The sequence below is a fragment of the Cryptotermes secundus genome, unplaced genomic scaffold, assembly GCF_002891405.2.
Source record: "Cryptotermes secundus unplaced genomic scaffold, Csec_1.0 scaffold688, whole genome shotgun sequence".
Taxonomy (NCBI): domain Eukaryota; kingdom Metazoa; phylum Arthropoda; class Insecta; order Blattodea; family Kalotermitidae; genus Cryptotermes; species Cryptotermes secundus.
This window is the reverse complement of record NW_019725012.1, coordinates 905,424-911,423: the sequence shown is the minus strand read 5'-3', so window position 1 is coordinate 911,423 and position 6,000 is coordinate 905,424. Positions and strand designations below refer to the sequence as shown.

At 41.4% G+C, this 6,000-nt stretch overlaps 1 protein-coding gene across 7 annotated transcripts in view; it reads left to right on the top strand.

Annotated features, from left to right (window-relative positions):
• The first annotated feature begins 995 nt into the window (after positions 1-995).
• Positions 996-6,000, top strand: part of LOC111863230 (Down syndrome cell adhesion molecule-like protein Dscam2) — a 407,724-nt gene continuing 402,719 nt past the window's right edge. For all 7 annotated transcript variants that reach the window (XM_033750977.1, XM_033750976.1, XM_033750975.1 and 4 more), the window contains exon 1: positions 996-1,302. The gene's annotated coding sequence lies outside the window, so the exon portion shown is untranslated. The remainder of the gene's footprint in view (positions 1,303-6,000) is intronic.

Below are 6,000 nucleotides of genomic sequence, written 5' to 3'. Positions count from 1 at the left end.
ATTTTGTTTTTGTGCAGTTCATTGAGCAACATCCTGGCATATATGACAAACGCCACACAGACTGTGCTAGGCGGGACAAAATAGATTTGGTTTGGGAAAGAATTTCTCATGGGGTGAATTAGTCTGGATCCATGTTAAGTTCTTTCGAAACAATATAAGCGCTTCAATTTAAATTGTCACAGAAGAAGGGATGCACCCAGTGTCATCTTTTCCTAATATTGTATTTAAGAAACCTGTTGCATTAATATATCATTTATTTCACTTATGTTTCTGTCTTAAATACAATTTATTACTCATATATATAGTCACCCTTCTTAATCAGTAAGTGTCCTCTGTATACGGCCATCATCAGGTGTCCTATATCTTGCTAAAATTTTTGCACTGTATATCAAAATTTCGTATCACGTGTGAACGCGATATTTCCTGATTAAAGTAAATTGACCTTAATTAAAACTAATTAATTAACATCGAAATATTTTTCTTATGGTCGTCGTTTTGTCTTCTCACGCCGTCTCAACCGATTTCAACTACGGCCATATTATGACAGGATCAGTATTATTATCTTAAATTTCAGAAGGTAAGTGCACGAAATTAAAAAAAAATATAATCATGCATTACGTCGAACTAATATACTCATTTCAGATCACTTAAGATGATTTGAGCAACTAATCAAGTATAAGTTTCCTCAGTGTACTCCTGCTAAGCTGAAAACCAGTTTCCTGCTTGAAATCGGCGACATTTCACAAAAATTGGGGTTGCGTTGCGGTTGCCAGTTTCCTTGGTGTGCCCTCGCCTTAGTTACATTTGTTTGAAGCGCCCTTCGTTCATTTTCAAGTCACACGGCAGTGCGTCGCGTTGAGTTGCTCGTAAGTTTTGTTGTCTCTTTATAACCCAGTACGGCCGTCACGTGTTTGGAGAGAGAGAGAGAACAATTGACCTTGACAAGTGAATCTCGGCTACTTAGCGCAATATTTTGTGGAGTACGGTGTGCGGGGGTTGTTCGGTCAGTTGCAATCGAAGAAGGCGGGAGTGTTGTGTACCCTCCGTAAGCGATAATGCGGATTATTTTTAACTTGTGTCATTATTAGTGCAGTGATAATAAGCCCGTTATAAAATACACACACAGCGAATAGTTTAGGGAAACATAGTAAAAGTACGTGAATAAAGTTATACTCTCTTATGGACTTCTTAAAAGTTTAGTCCAAACGTAATGGCTGACGATTGTCGAGTGTATATGTGTACCCCGAGGAACCTGCAGGAACACGCAGTTAACACGGGAAAAGATGGCGAGATAAAATTAAGGTACGTGTAAAGTTTAATAACAATATCAGAGGCGGATAAATATTACATAAAGCAAGAATAGAAGTTGGTCTTGTTACCATATTTTAGTACGCCAGCCGACCTGAATTGTGTCATGGAGGATTATCTGCAAACAGAATTCTTATATTCAGGTTTTTACAATACTAAATTATCTTTGAAAAACTTCTGTTTACTTGCAGAATGAATTAAAAAAAAGCGAATTTGAATTGATCACATCTATTACATAGGCCGATGCAAGTAACCTTGACTTCTGACGTGCCGTAGTTCAGGCGGTGAGTCGCCGGCTTCCTAAAATGGCTCCCGTGTTCGAGCCCAGATCAGGTCATGTGGGATTTGTGGTGGAAGAAAGTTGCACTGAGGCAGGAATTCTGCTAGGATTTTGGTTTCCCTTGCTAATCCTGATTCCATTTCATACCCATCCGGGGATCGTAACACCCCACTCCAAGATATTAAAAAATTAATTAACCTTGGTTTCAGTAAAATGCCGGTAAATTCTTCTTCTTAATATAATTCTGTTGAATATGTTATCTAAGATTATCCGAAGATAATACTGACACAAAACTTGTTTAACAGAAGTAACTTAGTCTCATGAGCGCGAACAGTAGGGAGTGGCGCCTACTGGACTCCAAAACATGCTCATAAAACTGACTAGGAAAATCGCGAAGAAGGAACGAAATAGACCAGAGATTCAAAATAAAGTTGAAATGGAGACAACAACATATTTATGCCGACATAATCACATGGTAGAAAAAAAATGCAGTTTTATTTCGTCAAAAGTAATTATGAATGTGTTATATATATATATAAAACTGTTAAATAGGAATGACATGGTGGGAAGAGTAGGGAAATTGTGTTGAATGCTGTACAGAACAACTCCGTAGCTTTTAGCCCGCAAGCGAACTATACCGACAGAACGACCGTCGCTTGTCGACGAAGTTAGTGTCAACATTTGCGGATAGAGTGTGTCACGTGGTCAGGGCAACGGATTCCCACGGCTGTTAATCTCGGTTTTCTAGACCGGAACTGTTATTCATTCATTCAAGTAGCTCCTCATTATCCTCACGAGGCTGAGTGGGCCCCTTTCCAGACCCACTACTTCTCAAAAAAACCTGGTAGTGCCGGGAATCGAACCCGGGACCTCTACATCTGTATATAGGGACTCTGAACAGTAGACCACAGAGGCGACCATACACTGCAGATATTTTGAAATATTAAATTAAGAGGAAAATAGTTCTCCCCAGATGAAAGAATATTGTGAACATGGAAGGCAAAAATTATCCCAGAGCAATGTTATGACCAAATTTTTCGGCTTTTATAAGAAAACCTAATATTCGTTAGAAGAAGACCTTCAAAGCATGAACATTTTATGCAGGCTAAGTCACAGGAAGGTAACGGATATCCAAGATGCCCTCGAGGTGCTAAGGCGTGGAAGCTACGAAGCAACGAACTTTTAATAAATCGCCAGAGGTAGATGAAAGACGCCACTAATTTTATGCAGGATACTGGGAAAATATTAAACATGAACTATTGCAGATGTGTAATCTGAATTTCAGAAAGGAAGGGTGAACATTTCACAAAAGGCAGAGATCATTTTATGCGCGCTTAACACACTTAAGCCCGGTCACGGTAGCCGAGCGGTCTAAGGCATGTACTGTCTTCGCTCGCTTGGAAACCGGGACCGTGGGTTCGAATCCCACTCAGGGCATGGATGTTTAGTTTGTGTGTGTGCGTTTTTCTGTGTTTGTGTACAGGTAGAGGCCTTGAGACGAGCTGATCACCCGCCCAATGAGTCCTACTAAATGTGTAAGATCTAGAAAAACCGAAGTGAACGGAGAAGTTCATTGAGGTAGGCATATGCCCACTGGGGCTGTAGTGCCCAGGAAAAAAAAACACTCTTAAGAGACTGTCGGAAACTTGTGCCATTCACTGGTGACTGGAAGACACATGCCAGAGTAACAAGGGTCAAATGCGACAGACTCTGACCGAGATAAAGCATTCTGCACTAAGTAACAGAACGTCAAGGCACCCAGACACGGGAGCCATTCTTAGGGAATAGCGAATAGATTGGAAGGGCTGTATGCTACTATCATTGAGTTCTGTATCTTCATTCGCTAAGATATCTCATGAGCGTCTAAACGTTACCTTAAATCAATGCAGATATGGCAACAACTTTGTAAATATGATGAAAGCATTACATGGAGGTGTACAACTCATGGACGGGGATTAACGGTCTCATGTTCTCTCCCCTTCCAAAAAGCTCTATTCGTTGTGACTGAGCATAGTTTGCTACACTTGAGTAATGAACCCACTGCTAGTGATGGTAAAGAAACTATCCCATATGTAAGGCCGCGCCATAGCTCAAGCGGATAGTCGCTGGCTTCCCACCGCGGCGGCCCGGGTTCGATCCCGGGTGTGGTCAAGTGGGATTTGTGGTGAACAAAGTGGCGCTGGGGCAGGTTTTGTCCGAGTACTTCGATTTCCCCTGCCAATCTTCATTCCACCAATTGCTCCACAATCACCCTCACATATCACCTAGGGCTGGTACAATAGGCCAGAAGTGGCCGCAGTACAAGGGACTTAGTCCCACCCCACTAGCANAAAAAAAAAAAAAAGAATCCCATATATATGTGTATACATACGGGATGTCCCAGGAGGAAAGTTTAGTATTCTAGGAGGTCAGAGTATCGGTCATTCAAAACAAAAACTTGTATATGTACATGTGCCCTACTCCGAACGGTTTCCGAGATAGAGCTGTTTCACTGTACTGTACACTGTACACTGTACAGACGAGCAACACGCCATGGCCTCACACGAGTTACACCGAGACAGAGCTATTTCACTGTGTACTGTACACTGTACACTGTACAGACGAGCAACACGCCATGTCCTCACACGAGTTACAAAGTGCATTGATGTTGACGGTGGAATTTTCGGAAATGTAAACTGTATAACTTTGTCATATGAAAAATAAATGTCAGTATTAGGGACAATATGTAATATCTGTTTCTTATGAACAGTTCTGGCATTGTGTAGTGAAATAGCTCTATCTGGGAAACCGTTCGGAATAAGACACATGTACGTATTACTTACTCATGTAGCTGAGCTCTTCTTGAGAAGCCGCCAATTCTACAGCTACTCAAGAATTTTCCAGCATTTTATGTAACCCGAAGGTTCATTACCATGTTCACAAGAGTCCTCCACCTTTCCCTATCCCGAGCCAGATGAATCCAGTCCAAACCAACCCATCCTATCTCTCTAAGATCCATTTTAATATTGTCCACCCACCTACGTCTTGGTCTTTCCAGTGGTCTCTTTCCATCTGGCTTTCCCACCAATATCCTATATGCACTCCTCTTCTCCCCCATTCGTGCTACATGCCCTGCCAATCTCATCCTCCTTGACTTGATCATTCTAATTATGCTTGAAGAAGAGTACAAGTTATGAAATGTATGTTTACTTTTTTTTTTTGTTTAGAATGACCGATACTGTGTCCTCCCAAAATATTGACCTTTCATCCTGGGAAACTCTGTATAGTTGCAGAATTCAAGCAGATGACTTCTCTATATTTGAGAGAAAAATTCAAAAGCTGCGAGAAATGAAACAAATCTATGAAAGGGGAACAAGTACAAAAACAAATTTCACCCCTTGAAACGCCCTACCTTCTAGAATGTGGGACGTTAAACATTAAATTTATAAATTTCCCCCACACAAATAAGATAACAATTCTGCGGACAAGATGCGGAAATACAGTAATTAAAAGCATCGGTGGTTAATTTGGAACCATTTATGAATCCCCGAGATTCGCAAATCTAGCAGAATGGTCCAAGGGGCGATATTTCTGACTTTAATTAAGTAAGTGCTCTGTTTGACTCTGCTGGAACACCGACTTCGCCGACTAACCGCTTTCATGATTTTCTCCATTCTCTCCAGTGAACGAAATTCACAGTCGTTACGAAAGAAGTAATGCAGACAGTTTCCCTGAATTTAATGAAGGATGTATACCGCAGATCACAAATTGTAATGTGAGTGAAACACCGAACACAGAACTGGAACACAGAAAGGTAATATGTGTCATAAAATATCTGCTGAAAGAAGCGCTATGTACCAGTGGAGGGCAGTGCGGGGCAATGCGATAACGGGCTATCCTCTCATACAATTAACGTGCCACTGGAACCCGTGTCCGAACTGCAAGCAGACAGTCGATTGCTGCACACAGTAGCAACATGTGAAGAGATGTTAGGAACATGGAGCAGGACAGAAGAAAAACCTTGCATATTCTAAAGAGCTGATGTGAAACCTATAGACTGCTATTAGCTTAAGCATCCAAGTGCCAGTCTATAGGAAAAGCATAAAACTAATGCAAGATCACGGCTCTTTTTAGCAAACATGACATATTTATGAAGTAATAAATGAAATAAACCGTTTCAACTTCACGAAAATTGAGGATGGATGACTCGTATGTCGAAAATAAGAGGACTTTCATTGGCTATACAGCCCCCTTCAGTTATTCAATATTAGAGGGGGCGGGTTTCCCCATGCACCGCGACTAGTAGTCTATTGTACGTCCCCCTTTAATTTCTACTGTCGCCATACCCTACCGGTACTGGTGCACGCTATCTCCCCTTTCTGCCAGCGAGGTCGGCCCTCTTCCNCCACTAGAGCCTATGTCACAGAAAAACT